General features: G+C 39.3%; 1 protein-coding gene across 2 annotated transcripts in view; it reads left to right on the top strand.

Moving 5' to 3' along the window:
- klhl29 (kelch like family member 29) overlaps positions 1–25,588 on the top strand; it is a 149,149-nt gene that overhangs the window by 6,427 nt on the left and 117,134 nt on the right. For both annotated transcript variants that reach the window (XR_003798182.1, XM_029258266.1), the window contains exon 2: positions 7,719–7,793. The gene's annotated coding sequence lies outside the window, so the exon portion shown is untranslated. The remainder of the gene's footprint in view (positions 1–7,718; positions 7,794–25,588) is intronic.

Genomic DNA, 25,588 nt, shown 5'->3' with positions numbered 1-25,588 from the left:
TTTTATTCGCGGAGCTACTTGACGGAATGAAACGGCCCTTTGAAAGAGCTCTGCCTGAAATTAAAATATAGGTCAATGGACGGTACGGAGCACGGTGGAATTATTTAGGTGAAATAGAATCGTTTCTATAAGTCTGCTGGTACAGTGGTGAAGGCTGGAGCTGAAAGAACAATGTGTTACATTATGTTGGAGATAAACTGTTCTTTCCAGAGGTGCCTGGTTCCATGAGCTGAGATCTACCATGTTACCACTTCTACGTACAGGTCTTGCCAGTGACCTTTCAGTTTATGAGATTACACTGGCCCTTTTCTGCATTTTCTTAGATCCTGGCATGTAAATGTCAGTGGAATTGTTGCATTTGAAGCCTTTATTATTTGGTAGTCTGTGAGTCATTCAAGACATAGCATAGAATTGTTATTTGCACAGATAACTCTACCAGAGTTGAAGGATACCTTGGTATGGGGCCACCTCTTTGCCGGCAGTAGGTTTTTATTCTGTTGCAAGTACATCCTGCAATTTAATTTGAAGCATATAGCTAAGATTTTTATAGCTCTGTGTACTTCGTTTATAATAGTAATACATTATTATAGTAGTTCTTTTAATAATAATAATAATAATAATAATAATAATAATAATAAAAGTCATTATTATTATTATTATTACTGTTATTCTTATTCTTATTCTTATTATTATTATTATATGATTTAGCAGACACCTTTCTCCGAAGTGACTTGCATTGTTAAACTACTTACATTTGATACATTTATAAAACAGCGTATTTTTTTACAGGAGCAATTCAGGGTAAGTACCTGGATCAAGGGTTCTTCCGTGAGAGTGGGGATTAAAACCCTGGTCCTTCAGTTACAAGGTGGCGGCTCTAACCGCTACGCTACCTTTTACCCTTGAAGTTAAACAAAAGGACATGCAGCAGAAGTTTTAGCAAGTCATCCACCCCCATAAACATGCTGATTATTTGAGTGTTCCCAATAAAAATTGAGCTTTATATTCCATAAGTGATGATTGTGCAGGGAAAGACAGATGCCAATTTTTTTCACCTGACATAACTGATTTGTTCTGTTAACCGGGCCATCATTGGTTGTATCACACTTCTCTGTGGTATTATATTTGTGTTCTTCACTGAAGAATGACACACTGATAGAAAGGTAAAGTCACTTGTGGAACAACACACAGTGGTAAAATTCTACTCTGGTGTTCATAGGAGACTAGTCCATTAGGATACTTCAGTCCTGAGGTAGAAGCCATTCAAGTGTAAAGGTGACACGTAAATTATGCATTAAAGGGGAGCGCCATTAAATTTGATATGTTCAGAAAAGGTGCATAGAAAATGTGATAGCTTGCCACAGTTTACAAAGGCATCAAATACGTGTTCCTCCAAATTGGTGACCACCTTTGCTCCTTATTGTTCAGAGAGTAATTTTTTTTCTCCTTGCCTCTTCAGTTGAAGCACCAGTTTTAAATATGCTTTCTTTCAGAATATTACCTTGCTGGAAATTTGTTGTATGTTTTATCAAAAACTAGATTTTTCCCTGCAACGGTGTATTGAATGTGTCGCTGACAGTGAGGGAGATTTGGTCCTAAGTTTTAATTGGACTTTTGTCATGAAAACTGCAATTATTTGTTCTTTTGAAGTTTCTTTGAACAGGAAGTTTTATTACCAATTCTGAGTTTGTTGTATGAATTGTTGTTTTGTAATTTACTGTAGCTTCTTGTATACTTTTAAAGTCCCCCATTTTTTTTAAACATTCACTATTTGCATAACATAGAACCGAGTATTAACTCCCTGTGCTGATATCTAGACTGGCCAAATGAAATATATCAGCTATTATACAACAGTCATTTTTCTGGCATGATGGAAGATGGTTACTGATGATTTCATACCTTTAAGTATAAGTGCAGTTACTGTTGTGTGATACCTTGAACATCAGGAATATAAGACTGCAGGTGGCAGCAGGTGTAAGATTGCAACGTTTTTTTGTTACACAATTTCAGGTGCAGTAAATACCTTCTCTGTTACTCATGGTCGGGTGACAGCTTGATGTAAGGCTGCAGTTGTACTAAAAATGAAGATGAAAGTAGTCTTAATAAAATTCATGTTTACCAAGGTGTGACAATGACAGTCTGCTTAGAGATTTTTACCAGTAAAAAGTATGATCAGAAAGTATTAATGTGAAGGTGACACTCACCAGCAGAAATGTTACAGGGTCTATAAAGTAAGGCTGGGATCATATGTGCTGATACCAGTAATGCTGATTAATATTGAGTCAGACAACTTGATGATTTTGCACATGACTTGACCATAAAGGTGTTTATTATTAACACTAGATATCTTGTAGATTTTTCAGGAATGGTAGAAGTCTGGGAAATATCACCCTGTCTGTCTAGGAATATGAATGATGTGAAATAGGTAGCAATGTGGACACTAAGAAAGTTCAAAGCAATCAAACTGGCTGCATTTCATGTAGCTGAATTACTTCACTCTTCTACCTTCTTTTGGGCCTTCTTATGGCACCATCACTCTTGCCATAGCTCTCTTTAAGGGTGACAGTCCTTCAATGACAGGTGCTTTTATTTGATGACCATGTCAGGAGCGTGACTTTAAGGCTGTTGGAAGCTGCAGGGAGACCCGGGAGAGGCAATACAGAGAACGTTTGGACTGTTGGTCTGGAAAGATGGGGAATGGAGCCCTGATGCTGTTTTGTGGAAAAAGAAAGTGAGAGAAATTGCTCATGGGATGATCTCATAATTGTTTTGAAAAGAGAGAGGAGAAGGGTCATGTCTGATAGAATAACAGAAAAAAATAGGGTTTTAGAGCAACATCTGAAGGCTTAACAGTCCTTACCTGTGGTGGGAGAAGAGAAGAGTAAAAGCAGGGATAAAGGGAATAATGTCAAGGTTATCTGGGACTCAGCTGTACAAAATAGGGTTGTGCTGGCACGTGGAGGGTTTGCCAGATTGAAAGAGTGAGCGGAGGTTACTAAAGAACAGGGAACAAGGAAGGCAGATTACCATCTAACATCTTCATCTGTTCAGAGGTCAATCCAGGTGCTGGGATCAACCTTGGTACAGATGAAGATGTTAGCAGTTGGTCCTGGTCCTAAGAAACCTTCCTAGAATAAAGAGCAGAAGGAGAAAGAAGATACTTTACGATATTTTTATCTTCAGGGGAGAAAGAAGTTGTCAGTCAGAGTATGTGGGAGGTCTTGGGCCTTTCGCAAAAGGCTGAGATGATGAGAAGGACAGGAGAAAATAGGCTGGAGATCAGAAGGAAGATTGCACTTTTTGGATCAGGACCAGTACATTCTGTCAGCATGGAAGGAGGGGTGGTGAAGGGGCTGGCTGTGCAGTGTGAGCACAAGCTTAATGGATTCGGGACTGAGAGTGTCAAGAGTTAATGAGAGGGTGGTCACTGAAGTGCAGACAACGCACACGGCAGAGAGGTCTGAGGAGGAGCTCACTGCATGGACGGCTGACGGCACAGACAGCGATGGCAGAGGTGGAGGCCGTGGTGCTTGTGGTAGAAGGAGCACAGAGGAGGGACACAAGGAAGGGTGGAAGGATAGAGTGGTGTTTGGAAGGGTTGAAAAGGGCATCAGAATGTAGGGTGAAAACTGGCCCTTGTGCTCTCATAAGCCGAGGTGAACTGTCAGGCAGGCTTTCAGAAGAAGGGCTGGAGGAAGTTGTTTAAGGGAAGGATAAAAGGAGAAGACTGTGGTCAGTGTTGCAAAACTGTGATGTTTCTAACTGGAGAAAGTGGTACAGACTTAAGAGACAGCTTAACAGTGGTATAACAGGCAGCTGGTGCTGTAGTGGTTAAGAGCTGCTGCCTTTCAACCGAAAGGTCACAGGTTCAAATCTCCTCTCCAGCTGTAGCACCCTTGCACGAGGTACTTACTCAAAATTGCTTCCGTAAAATTACTTGGCTGTATAAATAGGTTAACGCCGTAAGTCACTTTGGAGAAAAGTGTCAGCTAAATGAATAAATGTAAGCTTGCATTTGTACTTAAATACTGGCATCTTTGCATTCATGTGTAAACTTACTAAATGTTGATGGTGTTGGATCTAAAATATTCATACTTATTCAGTTATTATTTTAGTATTTGCACTTTTTTTTCCAGTGCAACTTACGTTTCCATCCATTCTTAGTGGTTATTTTTCCTGTGACAAAAGGAACCTTGATCAATTGTAAAGCAGCAAAGCCATTCTTGGGACTTGCACCTACAGGTTTTTGCTTACGTGCCTGTTTTTAGCCATTATGCGACATGCTGCCCATGTACAATATGAGTTTGCTGGCATAATGTGTTTGCTTTAAAGCACTTTAAGGTGAAATCACTGAGCATGGACGAGAAGCTGGGGATAGATAGTTTCGCATTACCAGTCCAGAGGAATGGCAATGGGATGAAAATTAGCTTGGGCTCGAGGCAGATGGTGAGGCTGATACCACTCTGTGGCTTTTCTTTTCTGGAATCGCACCGATAGACTCCTTTATCTTTGTAATGGGGCCGATGCAATTAGCTGATGGTTCCAAAAAACCATTGTACAGTATGCAGCCATGTGTGACACCTGATGGTACTTGAGCAAACCTAATATTTAATGTCTCACTGGCTTGGCTGATCTATTCAGATTGACTTGGCAGATGTATTAGTATTGACTTAATGCCAAAAGGAGCGACACGAGATGCAGCTATAACAATACTTCACAATAACTACACCAGGCTAACGCTGGTTCATTCTGGAAAACTTTTTTTTTATGAAGCATTTTTATGAGAGTGCTAGCATTACAGCTTCATCCATGGAGTTGTCTGTTGTGCATAAAAAGGCAAATGGCTTTTGAACTGACAACGTTATGATTTAAATGTGACCTTAAGCACAGAAAGCTACTATTAGTGTATGGTTATGGATCTTAATTTTAGCTGCGCAAAATTACCTTATGCTCAAGATATGCCTTATGCTCGTTTCATGAGCATCATTTTGCCGTGCTTTGAGCCCAAAAATTATTTCAGTATTTATTTTTCACTGTAATACATGACCAGAGGAAATCTGAGTAAATAAACTCTGGGTAAATAATTACTGACTTGACAGAAATGTTAACATTACCTTTGGCTTTGTGGTATTTAATTTTATTTTCTCAGTAAAAGTACTTGAATTTTTTTTTAACATTCCAAAAAATACTATAGAAAATTGATTATTGCTTGTCGTTTCGCAAATCACAACATACAGGAGCAAGATCACTTTCTGTGAAAAATGAAACGTGTCTGTCTAAGAAAAGCTGTTTTTACAAAATGTAGAAAAATTAGACTCTAACAAAAGCGATCTAATGGTAAAGCACCGAGCCATCTACGTTTGAATTATTATTGTGTTATATATTCCGATTCTTATTGTTTGTACATTTGCATCCGTTGGATAGTGCTGGAATAAAACAAGATCACTAAAAATGAAAAAAAAAAAAAAGTTTTTAATTGGTTGCAGGAGAAAAGATTTGGCAGCAGAATGAAAGCACCAGTACTAAAACCCCACCTCCGCTAAAACCTCCTTTAAACCAAAACGTGGGCTCTTCACATCACAAAGCATAACATGGGGCAGTCGACTCGAAAGCTTTGTAATTACTGCTCACGTTCCGCAGCCAAGAAGAAGATTTGAAACTGCAGAAGCACAGAAATGAAAACTTTAGTCTAGAAAAAATAAACTAGTTCAACTGTTTTGTTTCATATACAGGAGACGTGGTTTAGAGACTAATTTTATAAGGTGTGTTTGAAGGACATTTGTTTTGGGGTACTGTTTAAAAAAAATCATTAAAAAAGAAAACTATTTACAGACCTGTTTAAAGCATCTTACGTGAAAACCGAGAGTTTCTGAAATCATTCTGTTTCCTTCTGTATTTCTTTCTGACTGTCCATGACCCTGTTTAACTTTCATCAGAATCTAAGATGACTGATTTTCTGCTCTTGGAGTCTGTGCTGGCTCTTCTCTCCTCCCTCGTGGGTCTTCTGGGTTTCCCTGCTGCTCCTTTTTTGCCTATAGACTGTGTGTGATTTCCTCCATCATATGCATCATCATCATCTCTCTGCCACATGGACAAGGCCGTCAGGGAACAAACGGGGACATACAGTGCTCTCTTTCCTCAGAATTCTCCCACTGCCAGTAAAACTGGACAGTTTCTTCTGAAGAGTATCTGGGGTAAAGCCCCAACAAAAATAATTCCATCCATCCACCAATAGCTGCTTATCCCAATGCACGGTCTTGGTGGTCTGAAGCCTATCATGGAGGAACAGGGTGTGAAGCAAGGCAGACAGGCACTCTGGAGAGGACAACAAAAATGATCTAAAAATAATCTACTTTTAATTGACCTCATAAGGGTTACTTAAAGGCTGTGCATATCAAAACATTTAAGCGTTCATTTCCTTTGGCTATAATGTGCTGATGTATACTAGTATATACACTGTGTGATGGTTTTGTACCATTTGCCCACTTTATCTAAGAATCTTCCTTTACAATAACATTTTGAGCTAACAAAGCCATTCTGGAAGTCTAAGGACCTGATTACCGTTATTCATTCAGTGATTTAATCTCTAGGAAAATAAATTGACATGTACGGGAAAGCTTAGTTGGCAGTGGCACTGGACTGAAATTGGCAGAGATTCATTGATGTATTCGTTACTTTTCATTTTTTGTCCTCTTCCACTCCACTTGAGAATATGTCAGCTAAAAATTAATAACTCAGAGTGAATACATTCCAGACATAATCCGCCTTTTTAATTCCAGAGGTTGCCAAACATTTCAGGAAACCATCTAAAACAGAAATTCATTACAGCAGCTGGTCCTTTGTAATCTTGTAATGCAGCCAAAGTGAATCTGGCCAGTTCAGATTTTTAATATTTTGTCCCTGCATTTAATTTTGTCTTAATTTGGTCTTTGACAAGTTTTTCGGTTAAAAAGAAATACTGAAATGGAGCTGTGACTCCTTTACTGCTTTACACATCTGTATTCAAGCAATTATGCTTCCTTTTAATAAAATCAAAGTATAAGAAAGCTTGTTTATGCAATGAATTTGTCAGAAAATAAATAATTATTTCACATGGTTTGATAAACTGCTGTCAAATATTTTTAAGAATTCTAGTCACATATTAATGACAGTGATGGACATAATATATTTAAAGCCTCAATATGTGGTCATTGTCATTTGTTTTATAGTATACCAGTTAATACTCATTCGTAGCTTTAATTGCATCAAGTATATTCTTCTCAAGCTATTACTCTTTAGACTCAGTTTGTTTTGGGTCTGCACAATGTTTTGGTATTTTTGGGACAGTTTCAGAAAAGTGATCATGCATGTTAAGAAATACCCACATTTAGTATGAGCATATCTAATGGAATTAGTATTTTGGATTTTACTTTTTATGAATATTTTACCAATTATACATGTTGTTGTATGATTTAAGATTTTTACTTAAGGTTTTGCTACACATTAATTAGTGTTTTAAAAGTTAGTTTAAAACTTGATTTTGAAAAGTTAACACTGGAATGTAGTTTTTAGTTATTTATATACTACTATATTCTAAAATGCTTAGTTGCCTGACTTTTTGTTATAGTTAAGTAAGTCCTTTAAGTGGAATTGAGGAAAATGTATCTTTCTTTCCAAAGTTAATGTAGAAGTTGTTTTGTTTTCCTGTGCTGATACAATGTTACAATTTTTGTTTCCAGAGGTGCAGCCATTCACACAAAAAGAGACTGTGCTACTGTGTGATGTGCATCACTGTCCAAGTGGAATTTTATACAGTAAGTTCACAAAACTTCTTTGCGTTTACAAATATTTAACTCTCAGTATAATGAATCGCACTGCCTTGAAAAACATTTTTGTGTAATTCTGTGTTCAGTAACGAACTGTCTTTACAGAAGGTTTACTCCAGAGGTGAACAGTGTAACTGAATGGCTTGTGTTTGAGTGTGTGTGTGCTTTCAATGGCCCAATGTCCAGTCCAGGTTGTTCCCTTCCCAACAAACTGTGCTGACTGCGAGAGATTCCGAGTTCCCATCACTCCAGCAGAGTGTTAATAAGCAGTTTTTGAAAGTGGGTGGATGGTTGGATGGTGGAACAGTAGGTTGACGTAAGGGTTCTTTGAGTAAGACAAAAAGAAATGGACTCCATACTATTACTTATGTAAACACAAAAGATGTTTTGTCTACAGTTCTTGTATTTGTGAACTTTGGTCACTTTAAATTTTGTCCATATTTTAACACTGCAGCACTAAAATGTAAAGCAGTCCATGAGATTCCATCATGGTTAGGGGGGAAAAACATTGTTGGAGAAAAGGTATTTGACTTGCAGATTACATAAGGCATGGATGCACCATGGGGAATAGTTGAAATTACTATTGGGCTCTGCTGGAAAGGCTCTCTCCCTTTTTCTTCCCTCTCCCCATCTCGCTAATGCTTAACCTGATGATGGCACGAGACAACAAGATTACTTAAGGGCAATTAATGCTTTAGGGTTTCAGAAAGGATGATGAATTAATCAAAGGTTATCTGAAGATGTAGGAGCTGCAGTCTATGAGATTTGTACAAATCAAAGCTTTTCTTCTGTACTATATTGGCATCCTGTTCACTATGTTAATCGTATGCAACTTTTTGGGGCAAATTGTAGGCATTGCAGATTTTGGTTTTAAATTGCTTGCTTGCTTGTATGTGGGTGGGGGTGTGAGTTTGTCTGCCCATGTTTTGCTAATCTTGAGCAGTTATTTTTGAAGAAAATGGCCTCAAAAGACGGTAAACCCAAAAGACAGACCATGTGGTGACATCCTTATTACTTAAGCAAAAAATATCTGCTTTTTTTCAAATCACACTTTCTATTTTCTTAAGTTTCAGTGAAGTGGAATCATGTTTTACATTAACGAACATTAATGATAATGAATGTGAAATGCCCACATTGAAATATCTCTGTGTGCATGTGGAAGTTATATATATTGTGTTTCTTATTAGCGGTGGCGCAGTGGGTTGGACTGCAGTCCTGCTCTCCGGTGGGTCTGGGGTTCGAGTCCCGCTTGGGGTGCCTTGCGACAGGCTGGCGTCCTGTCCTGGGTGTGTCCCCTCCCCCTCCGGCCTTACGCCCTGTGTTACCGGGTAGGCTCCGGTTCCCCGTGACCCTGTCTGGGACAAGCGGTTCTGAAAATGTGTGTGTGTGTGTGTGTGTGTTTCTTATTATGTTTACATTTACATTTATTTATTTAGCAGACGTATTTCTCCAAAGTGACATACATCTCATAGAAAATACAATTTGTGCATTACCTTAGGAGAAAGAGACATACCTGCAAATGTGTGATTCTTGAGTACAGTTAGTTTGGTTCCTTCACCATATGCACCGACATTCATCACACAAGTAGCTGCATAAAACTTTACCAGAATATCGCCGATTTCTCATCACCTTCCTAGTAGTGGTTTCTTTTTTTTGGAGATACATATAAACATGGGCGAGGGGGTGCAGGGGTGCAGCAGGGTTGGCTGGGTCCTGCTCTCTGGTGGGTCTGGGGTTCGAGTCCTGCTTCGGGTGCCTTGCGGTGGGCTGGCGCCCCGTCCCGGATGTGTCCCCTCCCCCTCCAGCCTTGCGCCCTGGGCTCGGCTTTGGCTCGCCGTGACCCCGCTCGGGACAGACGGTTTCAGACAGTGTGTGTGTGTGTGTGTGTGTGTGTGTGTGTGTGTGTGTGTGTACATATAAACATTTACATTACATTGCAGGAGTGGCTATACCTTACATGAACTTAAGAGATCAGTTAGTATCCCATATTAGCATCCGGTTGTGTGTGTTTGTCGGTAGTGTCTCAGAAGAGCGTGAGGTTGTGCAACTGTTGTTCTCACTTTGTTTTGTCATAGGCATCTCAGTGGGCGTGTCTGCGTCGTGTCTCCAGACTTTGGTAATGGATGGAGATTTGTGAAGACAGCCTGTGTTACAGCAGTGAGACCTGTAGCCCTACCCAAGGATGGACACTGAGGGGAGCAGGGTCATGAAAAGATTTTTTGAAAAAAATTTATATAGCATCATTTAAAATTTTCTGGGGAGAAATTTCTTTTCAGGCTCAGTCGTAGTAAACTGTGTTTAAAATGGAGTTGGAAGTTGGATAGGTGCTGCAAATTACGTCTTCTGGAAGTGTAAAAGGGACCTGGTAAATGGATGTTTGTCAATTTATTTGTTGTAATACATTGAACAGCGTATGTTTGTAATAGTCCCCTTCAGGTTGTGGAACAGGAGAGCGGCTGTGATGCTATGGATAGCCTTGGAGAATAAAGGCCTTTGCTTCTGAACCGCGTCCTCTCCAAGTTGCAAGTTGGGGCAAAGAACTTGGGTGCCTTGTGATTAAGACATCTGAAGTGTAGATGGAGAGGAGAGGCGACCCCCCAGGGGCTGTAGCACAGCAGGGCGTCACCCCATGACATCTCATCCATGCTATTGAGTTTAATATCTGTGAACTGCATCTCCGCTTCCCATTCGCCACGTTTTGTGACAATGATCAACTCTGGGCCTGTTTAAGTTGTGTTATGAGCCACAGCTCACATACTGACATGTGAGCTGTGTTATGAATATTTGTTTTAATTTGTTTCCTTTGAGTTGAATGAGGCGGACATGAATTTTAGTTCTTTTTGATGGTATGCTCAGGGAACACGCAAGTGTCTGAGGAATGCTTAGAGTATTGTTAGAGGGGATTAGTCAACATTTATTCTTTTTAAGTGACATTGAAATTCAGTTATAATTACTAGGTTTTTAGAGCGGTCTAAATTAGCTGAGATGGTGGAAAATGGACCTTGATTTTTCACTGGAACCAGTCAGAGTTGCCAATGAATGCATTAACAGGAAAGTAGTAATGCTAGCAGAAGAATGCATGCTGGGATGTAGCAGCAGTAAGGAGAGGAACAGTCTCATGAGTGAGTGGCCTTCGTGCTGGTGACCCAGAGGAGTGGACTACTGTGAAGCGTTCACATCCCCAGGTCTGACCAATGGACTTGTTTTTGCTGCGTTCACTCTGTAGCTGGTACATACCTGCTGAATTTAGTGAGAGTTTAGAAGCTGAATTTCTAAACTCAGGATGCAGTTGTTATTCAAGCCACGGTCTTGTAATTGTTAAGGAACACATTGTAAATTTTGTTTATGTGAATATCGATTTTGTGTTGGGGTGGCACAATGACGCAGCAGGTAGTGCTGCTGCCTCGCAGTGCCTGGGCTGTTCGGGAGTAGGTTGCAATCTGGCTTGGTCCGTGTGGAGTTTATATGTTCTCTCCAGGTTGGTGTGGGTTTCCTCTACATGCTCTGTTTTTCTCCCACAGTGTAAAGGTGTGTTTCAGGTGAACTGGTGACTATAAATTGTCCATAGTGTGTGTGCAACAGTGAAATTAATTGTAATTACATGGAAGCAAAGGAGCATGTTTTATGACTCCTTTTGTCCCCCGCTGATTTTAAAATCTCGTCTTATCCAATGGATTATTGTTCTGTCTCTCACCCATTTTTGTCCTCCGCAGTAGTACTGCTCAACTCTTGATTACATTAGATTAAAAAAAATGTGGTACACTTTTTCATCTGTCTCCCTGGGTATAAATGCAGATGCAGTATTTCTTAGACATCGCTGTAGTTGTAAAGCGGAATCTTTCTCCACACTCAGCAAAACACTGCTGAGGTCACTTGTCTCTTTACGACCTTCAAAAATGTTGCAGATTTCCATTTGTTCAGTTAGGTGTGGAGTAATTTGAAATGCAAAAACAAATGAAATTGGTATTTCATAATTGGTTTGTTTTCCTGACATTTTACATTTTTCAAAAGCATTTTGAACATACCACTTGAGGTGAATGTGCTTTGTTTAGAAGGTTTAATACATAGGGGTTCACCAAGATGACCTTGTCATTGTTAATGTGGTTGATCCTTATTATTAAAGTGCAGTTTTTAATGTAGTTATTCATTATTAATGGGAGAACTTTCAGTGCTTTCACTGCTAATAGAAATTCGTGTATTTCTGTTTCCCAGCATTCCATTGCACACAATTAATGCAGTTAAAGGAATGTTGAAAACCCAGAGGAACTGATTTTCATGGTCTTTCTTCTAAATGTACACAACTGTACTTTCACACAGTGAGCCAGTTATTAAATATGTTCTCATAGATTGGTAAATATTTGATGATAAAACTGCCCAATTCTCCATACAAGAGTGATGCAATTCAAGATATTATATCCTATTTATTACTTTTCAGATTTTACAAGGCACATGCTTGATGTCTGCCTGTGTGTTTAAATTTAAGAAACATAGTCTTATACAGTGTAATACATTATAATGTCACTGAATATATGTACTAGTTCAGATTCTTCTGTCCAGTATTTTCTGCCAGTCGATTTGTGCAGCACCAGCGGTCTCTATCTTTCAACAAGCTCAGCGGATATCCAACCAGTTTTTATTGGATTGTAGAAACATTATACTTTTCTAACTTTTGGCTACTATCTTATGTGAAGAATTGTGCTTATGTTGTAAAATCAACCAGCAATTAGGTCAAGTTGCTTTTGTTTTTAACAGATTCTTGAATATCACCTCATTAATCTCTTAAGTGCATGTTAATTTATAAATGTTTCTGCTCAATAACTTTGTGATCATAACTGTTGAATAACAGATACACTTTGTGCAACTACTCGTGATGCAAATGTTTGGTACAATTTTGTGATTAGAAATCGTCGATTAATAGATAGACCTTTAGGCATGTGAAGTATATTGGTTCATATGGTGGAATGAAACAAATTAACTGTGCTTTGAATCACGCATCTACATCTAAGTCTCCTTTTGTTGATGTAATGCACTTGTGTTTTTCTGTGAGATGTACGTTGCTTTGGAGAAAAGTGTCTGCTAAATGAATAAACGTAAATGTCAAAAATGCAATCTCAAAGCAAATTTTCCTTAAGCTATTGCTGGCTATGTCTGTGATTTTCATAATCAACTAATAGTTTAACTTGGTGTTTTAAATGTTGATTTTTGTCCTTCTGAATAGCCAAGTAAATGACTATATAATTCTAAGAAGCCCGATAGCTAGGTAAGGGAATCTGTTTCCAAAAATCACCAGAAATGCAATTTAGATGATGTTTCTTTGGACAACATTTTGTTGGTAGCTGTTCATTGACTGTTTTTTCTGATGAAATGCAATTTAGATGTAAATTCCAATGCCAATTTTGATGAAATGCAATTTAGATGTTTCTGAGGATAACATTCTGCTGGTAGCTGCATACCTGCGTTTATTCATGATGTGTTAGAGTACCAAGTTCAAGTGAAAGACCACATATGCTGTACAGATGTTATACACATTATATAGGGGCAAAAGGTCTGTTTTGGCTGCTGTGCTCTGTAGGCACATTCTTCAGCAGTATGGGATTTCATTCAGTTTTTCCAATGGTTTTCAAGCTATGGCTGCATGCTATTAAACCAGGCCCACTTTGAGCCATTGACATGTTGATTTCTTTTAGCAAGCTGAGGAAAACCAGTATTCCTAGTTCCATGTTAGATTTTTGGATAGGTAAATGTTGCTTTATGGTGGTCACACAAGCCAATATGTAGAAGTGTTTTTGTTCAAAAACATTCGTTGTCCTAAAAGACATGTAAGAAGGGGCATACATTTATTGTATTTCTGTAATCTTTTTTTTGTGTAATAGACCTGCTGCATATTAGATTTTATGATGTTAAAAACTAGAGAATAATCTGTAACATGTCTGCCAGCAGAATTGCTTAGATAATTGAATGGATAATTTAATACAGCATTTATCACCCTTTAAAAACCATGGAATTGGGGAGAATGAAGATGTAAATGGACATTGAGAGAAAACATGTACCAAATGGAGAGATTATCAAATAAGAGGCACAAGCCATACATGATTAGGTGCTAGTTATGATTTTTGCAGATCTTGTTATAACTTTTGATTAGATCTGGCTATATATTAACAGTTTTTGACTGGATAGAGATCTAGCTACCTAGCTGCAGTCTTGTACAGTTCAGCTTAAAGCAGAATACAGACCTTGTAGCTGTAGGTTGCTATAGTTCATATGTTACAATAAGTCTTATTAGTCTGAACAAACTGGCAACAGAATCTTCTTTAATCCATGAATTACTGAATATCAGATTCATGACTGCATATTTGGATGTGTGTGTTTTTATTTTGTAATTGTACTTATTTGTATAGGGTGACAGCTTGGCACAGCGAGTAGTGCTGCCGCCTCAAAATGTTTCTCCGAGAGAATGCGGGTTCAATCCCTGCTTGAGTCTATGTGGAGTTTGTATGATCTCCTTGTGTCTGCGTAGGTTTCCTCCCGCAGTGCAGGTGGAATGGTGAAAAGTTGTGTGTTAATGGGTGAGTGAGAGTGTGTATGTCCACTGTGATGGACTGGTGTTCCCTATTCAGGCTGTACCCCCTCAGCCTTGTGCACACTGCTTCTGCAATAGATAGAATCCTGCTCAGGATAAGTGGTTTATGAAATTGGATGACTGTATGTGTGTGTAACACTCAACATATGCAGGACAAGATGTTACACCCTATATGCATATTACAATAGCTATACATAAAGACCCAGTCCAACTGACTTCTCTGTGAAGCCATAGAGGAAAACATCCAGCATCGCCATCATACATCTCCATGACTTGAGACCAAGCGGCTTAATCTCCTTCCCTAACCAACACATCATCTGCAGGGTGCCAACATGCATATTTCATTGAGGCTGTCAAGTGGGCACCTCCCTTCGTCAATGTCTCATTGAAATAGGACCACAACACCTCCGGAAGAGTCAAGAGTGCAGTCTGGTGTCCCAGAACCACCCCCCCTCCATACATGTTAGATGTCCTTCACCCTCAACAAATACAGCAACTCCACAAACTCAGTCAGCCATATTAAACAGTACTGCACCACCATACATAGTGTCAAATGCTGTAAATGCACAAACTCAAACCACACACACACACACATTTTACAAACTCAAACCATCCCAGATAATACCACATCTCCATACATGCTAACAAAAGCTGCAAAAGCACCACTCCATAAACTTAAACCAACCCAATTAACAAGGTCATGCCTTCTTACATACCAACAGCTATCTCCCATTACTAGTCACTTACCACTAATTTTAACACTAGACACCTCCCTCCAACCTATAACCCCAACTACCCTGCTCTCTTCTCAACCATAACCAGACTCGCCTTCTCAGCAGCCTCACACAGGTCCTTCGTCACCACCTTTAACAAACGGCCTCTAACACAAAATTCCCCCAACAACGACGTAGCTGATTTAGCCATAAACCTCCTGATACCTACCTCTACTGGTCTCACATCAGCCTGCCACCTACGGTTTCTTGGCTCCGCCACCAGATCTGCATACTTCAACAGTTTTCGCTCATATGCCTCTCCAGTAGCATCCTTGAATGGCACTGTTAATTCTTCAAAGTACACAATCTGCTCACACTCTGAATACAACACCCTATCTGGATGCAATGAAGTGACCGCAATAACCTGTGGCACCTGGAGCTGTTTACCCACTTCAGCCAGCAGCTTCCAGTCCCGTGCATTACCCTACCTACCAGGACACGTCTGCACAAATCCTATTGTTATAGCTATATTGCAAACAGGCAAAGAATTCACCAACACATGCTTGCTCTCAAAAATGCCTGCTAATCATTTAAGAACTTGATTATGGTGCCAAGTATAGAGCCACTGCACCAAGCTAACCTTGCATCCTGACAAAATGTGCCTTGCATTACCACACCATTACTCATCTTACAACAACCATGACCACCTGCCCACTGCTTAACATTCTGTGGCGTTGGCAGCACGTTGTAAGTCAGTCCAACAATGACCTTAATGCGACACTCCTCCATAGCCCACACATCTTGCCAGCAATAGCTTCCGCTTCTCAATGTCCTCCCAATTCACCCACTGACCTTGCTTTACCAGTGCAGCTGCCTTTGCACGCCTCGCCTCCTCTTCCTGCTCCTGAACATGAGCAACAACCAGCCACCGTTCATCTGCTTCCGGGGCAGCACTCCATAGCTGTCGCACCCAGTCAAACCCCGCCTTCCCCCTCTGCAGGTGTTCAACCACATCCGACAGCTGCAGCGCCCCTTTTGCGATTTGCGATTAGGACTGCATCTCTAGGGTTCCACTCCTACCTGTCCTTACCAACGGCACCACTTTCCTCACCAGTACATCTTTCGACTCTACCAGAGTCATCTCTAAGCCCACTTTCGCACACTTCTATTCTTCAACCAAACTTGTCACCAGCAGCTCCAACATGCACTTACAGTACAACACTACACTACTTAAACAGTATGGGACTTCCAACCACCTTCTTACCGCCTTAATAATAACTGTATGTGTGTATATGTATTTGTATATAAAAATATGAAATATCGTCTGTGTGCCTGGGTCTGTTACACGGTGGGCTGAGAGTCATTTATGACATGGTGTAAATAAGAAAGCCCAATAAAAGAATCATGGTCAGAACAGGGTGTTAGCTACTCTTTACCCTACAGATCATATAAAAAAATCACTAATACTCAATACAAGTGTAGTAATAAGGAATAAATAATTATAAGAAATTGAAAAACAATGTAAATTGTATTTTATTTACCTTGAAATACAGACAACTGCGCATCACCTCAGCTGGAGGTGCTACATGAAGGTGGAGAATGATGGAGGTGACGCTCACTGACAGCTCACAACTTGTAGATGTAGCGGTATAGCACAATCTGCAGTTTGTTCATCTCCTATAGGAACAGTTGGTAATGTATTGGTTAGAGTTGTTGCCTTTGGCCCCCCAAAGGTCTCAGGTTCAAATCTCACTACAGGCTGTAGGACCCTTGAGCAAGGTACTTACCCTAAAACTTGCTCCAGTAAAGTTACCTGGCTGTATAAATGAGTAAATAACTGTAGGTATATTAACATTGAAAGTGGCTTTGGAGAAGTGTGTCAGATAAATGTACATTAAATTACTACAAAAAATTTACTCCTGCTTGCTCCTCTGCTCTTTGGAAGAATGCAAGCCAATGCTTACTGTTTGCGATCGTTGCCTCGGGTGAAGCTTTGGCATACGACTCACATTGCTCTCTTCTTATATAAAAATAAATATTAAATACTCCTGAAAAAAGTTTGTAATGCCCCAAAGTCCATTATTCAAAAAATGTGTCAGTTGGGGAGCCACTGTATATGTCTGCTAATCAAAGAAATCATTAGAGGCACTTATTTTAGCCCATCCAATAATAAGCTTACATAACTGACTATCTCATTTCTTCAATTATTTGGCAGAATAGCTGTGTTTAAATTACTGTATTAACTTGTTTTATACCTGTGCGCACAACAATAGGATGACAGATTGAGATTTCCTTCACTGTAATCTGCCGTGAGAAAGTAATTATTTTCATATCTGCGATGCTGAAGATGTCTCATTTGAATATTAAATTAATTATTGGGGACAAGACAATGCAAAGCACTTGATAATTTGGTTGCGGCATCCCAGGTGTGTTCTACAACAATGGAAGGTAACAATGTTCCTCTGATTAAGATGCAGTTGTTTTGAAACAATAATACTGGTACCATTTAAAGGTACAAAATGTTGCTGTTGGTAAAACAAGCGACAAGGAAGCACCGCAGAAGAATACATAGCTCCTCCATACTTATAATTAAAAATATGGAGGTGTTTTCATTACCTTGGAGATAGGAACTGATGTCAGTTTATCTGTGTCAGGTTTATATCAAGGGATTAATACCAGTTTTAGGAAATAAAACATAAGAATATCTGTCATGGTATCACAGCAGGTAGCCCTGCTGCCTCACAACACTTGTGCTGTTTGGGCGTTGGTTTGAATTCAGCTCAGTCAGTATGGAGTTTGCATGTTCTCTACATGTGTCTGAAATAAAATGTTCAATGTTCATTATTTCGTTATCACTCACCACTTGTCCAGTTTAGGGTTACGGAGCTCTGGAGCCTATTCCAGAACTATAGAGGCAAGAAAAACCCTGGATGAGATACCAGTCCATCATGTTGCAGTCACACACTCACTCATTCGCTCACAAATGCACACACCGAGGACAATTCAGAGCCATCAGTTCACCTCTAACAGAATTTGTTAGGCTGTAAGGAGACATTGGAGCATCATAAGGAAATCCACACAAACATGTAGCCCAGAGCTGCTTTCGCACCCACGGCCCAGAAGCTCCGAGGCACCTGCCCTTTGCATCACTTCTCTCTCAAAAGTGCCGAATATGTTAAATGATGTTTTAAATAATTTTCAAGTTGCATATATGGTACTTCAGATTTTTGTGCCGTAACGTATAGTTTTTTAGAGGGAAAGGAAACGTTATACAAGGGATGATGTAGGGGAAGTGCATGGCCATCCTGAGGGTTAATTGCTTGTGGTTGTGTTGGTGCTGGTGATGCGCTTCCTAAAAGTAGGTCAAACACTTTTTGAGCAGACCCCTTCAATGTTGCCTGCTGCTAACTTGTATGACTTTGGATGGCAAAGATATGTGTGTGAGTGCGCGCGCACGCGCTCGCTCTCAGTTGTTTTTAAGGGCCTTCTTCCAAGATGATGTCTGTGTCCTTGTAGAGCCCTCTGGTATGGTTACTAACCATGCTTTTACCATGTCTCTGTCAAGAGAATGGTTATAGCAGGCAGACAGCAGTTTTTAGTTTTGCAGGGCAGGAGGCTTGTGGATGTATTTGTGTGGGGTTTTCCATCCTGTAGACATAATGGTGCATAAGAGGGCTGCATGTACAGCATACTGATACAGAAAATCATTCTCATTAATAATGGACCCCATGGAACGTCAGTGTAGTTGTAAAACAGGCTGGAAAAACTATTAGGCAAAGCTGTTTAGCAGGTCAAAACTCTCAGCCAAAGCATTACAGGCATTTAAGGATTTTTTTTTCTTTTAGACTGGTATTTTCTCTCATTCTCTCAGCAGTTTTGCTTCTATCCGTAAAAGATGTAATTTAGAAGTAGACTGTTTCAAGACTTAACCCACAATCACAAATTACAACACCGAACCTAATGGTACTTTTTAATTCCACTGTGCAGTTATTCCGAAAAAAAATCACACTGTAAACTATGGTGCTGTTATTTGTGATTGGGTGGTCTGAAAAGGTTTTAATTTTCTCCTAGCTGTAATCCTTTTTCCATTCTGGCCTGTTCATTCAGTCGGATCACAAAAGCATGTCAACAGATTTTCTTACGGATTGCCAAGAAGAGAAATTCCTGATTTATAAGAACCTCTTTTGTGCCCTGAAAGTATTTCACTGCACACTTGTTTTTGCACTGTTAACCATGTTCACTTATATGTTTAAGGAAAACTTATGTAATTGTATTTATGCAGCTGCCTGTTAAATATCGCCGGTACTCACGTGATTAAACATTTATAATTTGTCAGTTTACAGTAAAAGATGCCTTTATTTGCATATTCTTTCAGCTCATTTAAATCAACTGCATCAATTAATAATTGTATTAGATGTGTGATTCTCTAACCGTTGCAATGTTAGAACTCGACATAACAATAGAAAACATACTTTTGTGAGCAAAAACAATGTTGCATACTTTTCCTTATCGTTGTTTCAGTTATTATTATAAATTTTAACTCACAAAACAAATTTAATATAGTTGTTGAAATGTTTTATAAATTAATAACCAGTCTACAGCAGTACAGATAAGTAGAGACAGCTGGTAACATAGCGGCTACATCTACTGCCTTTGGGTCCGAAGATCACAGGTTTGAATTCCACCTGTTGCTGCTGTAGTGCCCTTGAGCAAGGTACTTACTGTAAAAAAACAAAAGTTCCAGTAAATATTACTCAGCTGTATATATCATTGTAGATAGCTTAACATTGTAAGTTACTGTTTGTTAGATAAAAACGTCTGCTAAGTCAGTAATTCTGTCTTAGATGTTATGTTGATTTAAAACAGAAGAGGTAAGAAAAGGGTTAAGGTTTTTTAAGACAAGAATTTGATGTAGAAATATCAAGAAATGTGCAATATGTTTATCTGAAGTGATTTCAGATTCACGGCAAATAACACATTAACTGGATGATGTCAAAGCAATCTGACAGTACGTTTCTTAGAGGTGTTGAAAGTGGTCAGCTGAAGGATGGTGATATGTAATTTTTTCTCTCTAGCATGATTTTGTGTTTGCATTATATAGCACCTACACAGGAAAATCCTACTACATTTTTGCAAATTCAAATTGTACCACAATAAAGATGTATCATGGTGAAAGCGCAATGCAGCATGGCACCACCCATCTTATCCTGACTTCTGCTTAGTAAACAAATCAAAATCAATCATTAAGAGGTGCAGTTGGTTGCGTCGTGGTGAGAGCTTCTGCCTTTGGACCTAAAGGTCACAGGTTCAAATCTCACCTCTTTTTGTGGTACCCTTGAGCAAGGTACTTACCCTGAATTGCTCCAGTAAAATTCCCCTGCTGTGTAAATAATTTTGGGTAAATTAACAGTGTAAGTCACTTTGGAAAAAAGCATCAACTAAAGGAGTAAATGTAAACATCTATAGCTTTACTGACTTAATTTGTTGTGTAAACATTCTTAATTTCGACAGTTGTGAGAGTATTAAACCGCCTTGAACACAACAGATAAACTTGCCCTTCATAACCTAATGGTGTTTTTAAGGGGGGAAAAAAAAAAATTTAAGGTATAATCCATGAAACACACACGTCTGGTGTATTGGCCTCTCTATTTAGTCTGAACGTTTATTGTCATTTTAAAGGGTAGAGGCAGCCTGGTTAGACGGCTGTGATCCATCTCCGTGTAAACAGAAGACGGGAATTAATAGGAATCGACTGTATCAGTTAGGTTCCAGACTGCCAAGGTGTGATTGTGGCAGATAAAGGTAGCAGTAGACGCTCAAATTGAAGCTGCTATTCATGTTTGCCTGAAGCAGTGATGTGAGAGCCATCTGAGCTACTTAACTATAGAGCATTCTGATGAAAGATACACAAGAATATTGAACTTGGAGGAAAAATCCATATTTGCTGATAAGCATTGGCAATAATCAGACTGTTAATAACTCATTTGGAATATGCACATTGACTGAAACAAATTATAGAAGGAAATATCAAGGATGTTGCACCAAGGAGATAGGCTGTGTAGGGACATGACTGAATATGCAAAACCACAAAGGAAATGAAGTCTGAGGGTTTAAAGATCAAATTACATTCATTTGCTTATTTAATAACATGTCCTTCTTGAGCGTAAACATTAATGATGTTTGTTTACCATAATCAACTATAGGAACATAATTTATTTTTTGCTTTTTATTGAAAGGGTACAAATGAATAGTATTCTTAATTTTTTTTTTCAGCCACTATTAAACATTTGCTCAGTGGCATAGTACTTAAGGTCACAAATAAATCAGATGGCAATACGAACATTATTGACTTTAGTGCTGTGCATTTTCTCCTTTTTGTTACTGGATTATTCTGCTGTCAGTAACTGGTTGGAGTGTATAGTTATGCTTCACCACACAGACTGTAGCTAGCTACTGGATTTGATTTATTTGCTATGCTTGTTGTATATGTATCCACCAGCCTTTTGTCATGCTGCATTATAGCTGCGCTGTTTCAGCTTTTGCTTTGACTTGTGGACTTCATTACCATGGTAAGGCTTGTCTCAGCTCTGTGGACGGCCTTACTCAATATAGTTTTAGTGACTTTGTTTAATTTTTTTATTGTTGGTTATAAAAGACAGTAAATATCACACCGTGAAAGACATAATAAAATACAGTGGAAAAAGTCCTATTGTGAAGCAGGCAGATCCACAAGCTATTCATCACTGTGGTCTGAATAGGTCTTTATTGTTAATGTTTATTTTATGGCATATTTATTTTATGGCATTTGATTTATTTTGAGCTGCTGGTGCCTTCCCACATTACTGTTTTGTCAATTAATCAATTTTGCCCAAGGGCTCCATTTCCTCTACTTTGGCTGCTCAGCTGGCTTCCTATATGGGCAGAATTGGTTACACCTTGTTCAGTATCCAGACATCTGACCTTATCAAGGGAAGACAGTGGAAGTGTCATATAAAATAGATGGAATAGATTTATGTCATATAAAGTTTAGTATCACAGATGAATCAATTGGTATTTGAAGTTTGTATTACACTAAGGGCATAATGACAGATGTTTGTGCATTTCAGATTGTGGTTTCTTGCCTTAATGAATTACTTTAGTAAGATGTCTAAAACTGCAGAGCTTCTCTTATACTCTTATACTTATAATTTTTGTCTTGTCTGAACTATTGATAAAATATGACCGGCACATAATCATGGTCATTTAATGTAGAAATGTTTTTAACCTGGATCACAGTAACAGAGCTCAACCTATTAATCTCCCATAGGAGTAGTATTGGGTCTGATACTGGATAGTTCAGCCTTTTCAAGGATTCCTAAAAATAACTTGATGGGTAAACTGAAAATTGCATCGCAAGGTAAATGTGTTATATTCTCAGAAGGTTACTTCCACCCTATAAAATTTCAGGGAGAAGGAGTGAGGCACGGGCTTCTCGGATCACCTTCATATTGAGAGGGCTCTCACGGGCACTCCACAGGAGCAGTAATTGTACATCTCTGTGCACTGTAGCCCTGTACGATGCTTTTTCATGGATTTTTGTGCTTCTGATTAAAGTGCACTGAAGTACACTTCATGGTACAATTCCCCTCCCCTTCATCCGCACAATGATCCACTCTTTATCTCTGTGTAATTTGTTAATTTTCCCCACTAATAAGACAGCAGGACGAACACAATATTGTACTGTTTGTGTTTCGGGACACCCGGTGACCTGCCTTGGACGAGGTGTGCGATTTCCCTCGCGGAATTGAAAGTAAATTAAAGCTTGGCAGCCAGCCTTAACTTCTGCCCATTGGATGAATCAAAACTGTGTGTTAAAAGGGTTCCCTGTACTCTCAGTATGCAGGTTATTGCTTGTAAATTAATTTCCTTTAGACTGATCATGCTGCCAAGCATTTGTTGAGTTTACCTCTGTATGAACCTCAGTGTCATGGAGTGAAATGTAAATTTGCTATGCAAAGTTAAAGAGAAACAAACACTTAAAAACCAGCTGTGTCTTTCTGGTTTCCATATTTCATGCAGATCATCTCAAAGCCATATGCAAACTTTTGTTTTCATCTTTAAAGGCCAGTAAGATTTCCTTTTCTTTACTGATATCATGAACTAAAACATGTATCTGCCATGAAAAATAAAGGAGAAAAATCAGCAGTAAAACATTATTACAATAGCTGAGCTAAACTCATTTTGAGGTGTTCTCCAGGAGGGTCTTGAATCACATTTCAGTTTCTTTTTTGTTCAAAAGAACAATTCAAACATAAACTTGCTTCCTAGTCTCTTACATATGCACAACTTTCTGTTGTCCTCTTCTTCTAAAGAGTTTGTGTGGGTAATGATTTCAGATTTTGTCTTGGTGCCACATTGAGCAACAAATAAAAACTGTCATAATACTTCTTCAATATTAGCACCATCGGTGGCGCAGTGGGTTGGACCGCAGTCCTGCTCTCCGGTGGGTCTGCGGTTCAAGTCCCGCTTCGGGTGCCTTGCGGCGGACTGGCGTCCCGTCCTGGGTGTGTCCCCTCCCCCTCCGGCCTTACGCCCTGTGTTACCGGGTAGGCTCCGGTTCCCCGTGACCCCGTATGGGACAAGCGGTTCTGAAAATGTGTGTGTGTGTGTGTATTAGCACCATATATGTGTATTTTGTTAAATGGTTGAATTGCACAAGGATGTATCGTGTACTTTAGTGGTTTTGGTGACAATGTAAAACAAGGGAAAAACCTTGGTAAACCAACACAAAAGAAGATCAGAATTGAAAAGAAAACCACTTTTAGTTATATCGCAATTCTACTTGGTAACATTTATATTCTGTTTGCATGCATGTGTAAGTCTTGACTCTTGCCCTTCATTTCCATATTGTACACATTGTACACTTTGTACAAATTCTGTGCCCTGTTAGCAAAATGAGTGCATGTGAAGGCGCATGTGTGAGACATGGATCGGTAGCACTGGGATGAGGCAGAATAGATAGGTGTGAAGACTTTATTTTCTCTTTTTTTGTGATTGTGTTTTATTCTTCACTGTGCAGTATAGCTGGCGTGAAGGACTGCCACCTCAGTAGGACTCACTCATGCAACTGAAAGTAAAGAGATATATATGACTGACTTATTCCTTTTCCCAGGAAGGTCTAATAAGGACTATGTATTTGAGAACTAGGAGGCAAGTAGCTCTTAGAGATAATAAGACATATTTTTTGGAAGATTTCCTTAAAGCCTACTACTTATATAACATGAGTGACATGAGTAAAGCATTTTTTCCGAGGCTTTAAGTAATTGTAAATTTGGGACATAAAGTATCTTGAAAGAAACTGCTTGAAATAGCCCATACCGTGAAGTCCATGAACAGGCTAATACAGTTGCGATAGAAATGCAATCAACGTACATTTGATCCATATCAATTCAAACCACTGAGCTAAATCATTGCCTTACTTGGATCAAACTCCAAAGGACTGAAGTCATTTATCTACATATGGTATTTCTAACCCTAGAGGCTGAACACCAGAACAGTAAGAGTAAGGGTAATCTATTTAGAATGACGTTTGCTCCATTTTTTTTCCCCCAAATACCCTCAGACGAAACTTGCTCAACCAAATGAGTGAAATTCCAATGGCAGTCTGTTCTGCAATGTAGTATTTGTTCTTTTCCAGTTATTATGCACATAGTTGTTTTTCTGCGTCAAGATTGTTCATTTTGAATAGGGACATTTTTTAAGGTTACGAACGACATGTTTTCCATATAGTTAAATGACAGATTTTTTTTTTTTTTTTTAACAAAATAAATACACATTCATGCTTCCCTGATGCTTTAGAGTTATAAAACTACAGGACTGGCCTTTTCCCACTTCCAGCATTCAGTGCTAAAAAGGCCTGTACTCACATTGCTCATTTGTTGTCTATTATCAAGTATGGGAATTGAAGATGTTTCAGATAGTCTTTTTTGTAGATATTGAACTTCTATGCCCAAAACTCGATGAGTCACGTGCAGACAAAGGAGGGGAATGAATGTAGTCCTTTCAGTTTATCTCTTAGTGCCTTGCTGGTCTTTAAATAAGTATTTCACCTCTCTACAATGTAAATGTGTTCACTTGATAACGAGGGAGGTGTGAGCGCACTCAGTAGTCGGGAACATGATGGAAGTATAGATTGTTAGGGGGAAAAGTAATAGCAACGCTTTAATTTAAAAGTTTTTTTTGAATGTCTTTTCATACTTGTGGGTCTACAACTATGGGTAATTGCACACACACACATTTCCAGAACCGCTTGTCCCATATGGGGGTCGCGGGGAACCAGAGCTTACCCGGCAACTCAGGGCGTAAGGCCAGAGGGGGAGGGGACACACCCAGGACGGGATGCCAGTCCATCGCAAGGCACCCCAAGCGGGACTCGAACCCCAGACCCACCGGAGAGCAGGACTGCGGTCCAACCCACTGCACCACCGCACCCCCTTTGGGTAATTGTAGTT

The sequence above is a fragment of the Scleropages formosus genome, chromosome 1 (genome assembly GCF_900964775.1).
Source record: "Scleropages formosus chromosome 1, fSclFor1.1, whole genome shotgun sequence".
Classification (NCBI taxonomy): domain Eukaryota; kingdom Metazoa; phylum Chordata; class Actinopteri; order Osteoglossiformes; family Osteoglossidae; genus Scleropages; species Scleropages formosus.
The sequence above is the reverse complement of the archived record's forward strand: the minus strand, read 5'-3'. Positions and strand labels throughout refer to the sequence as shown.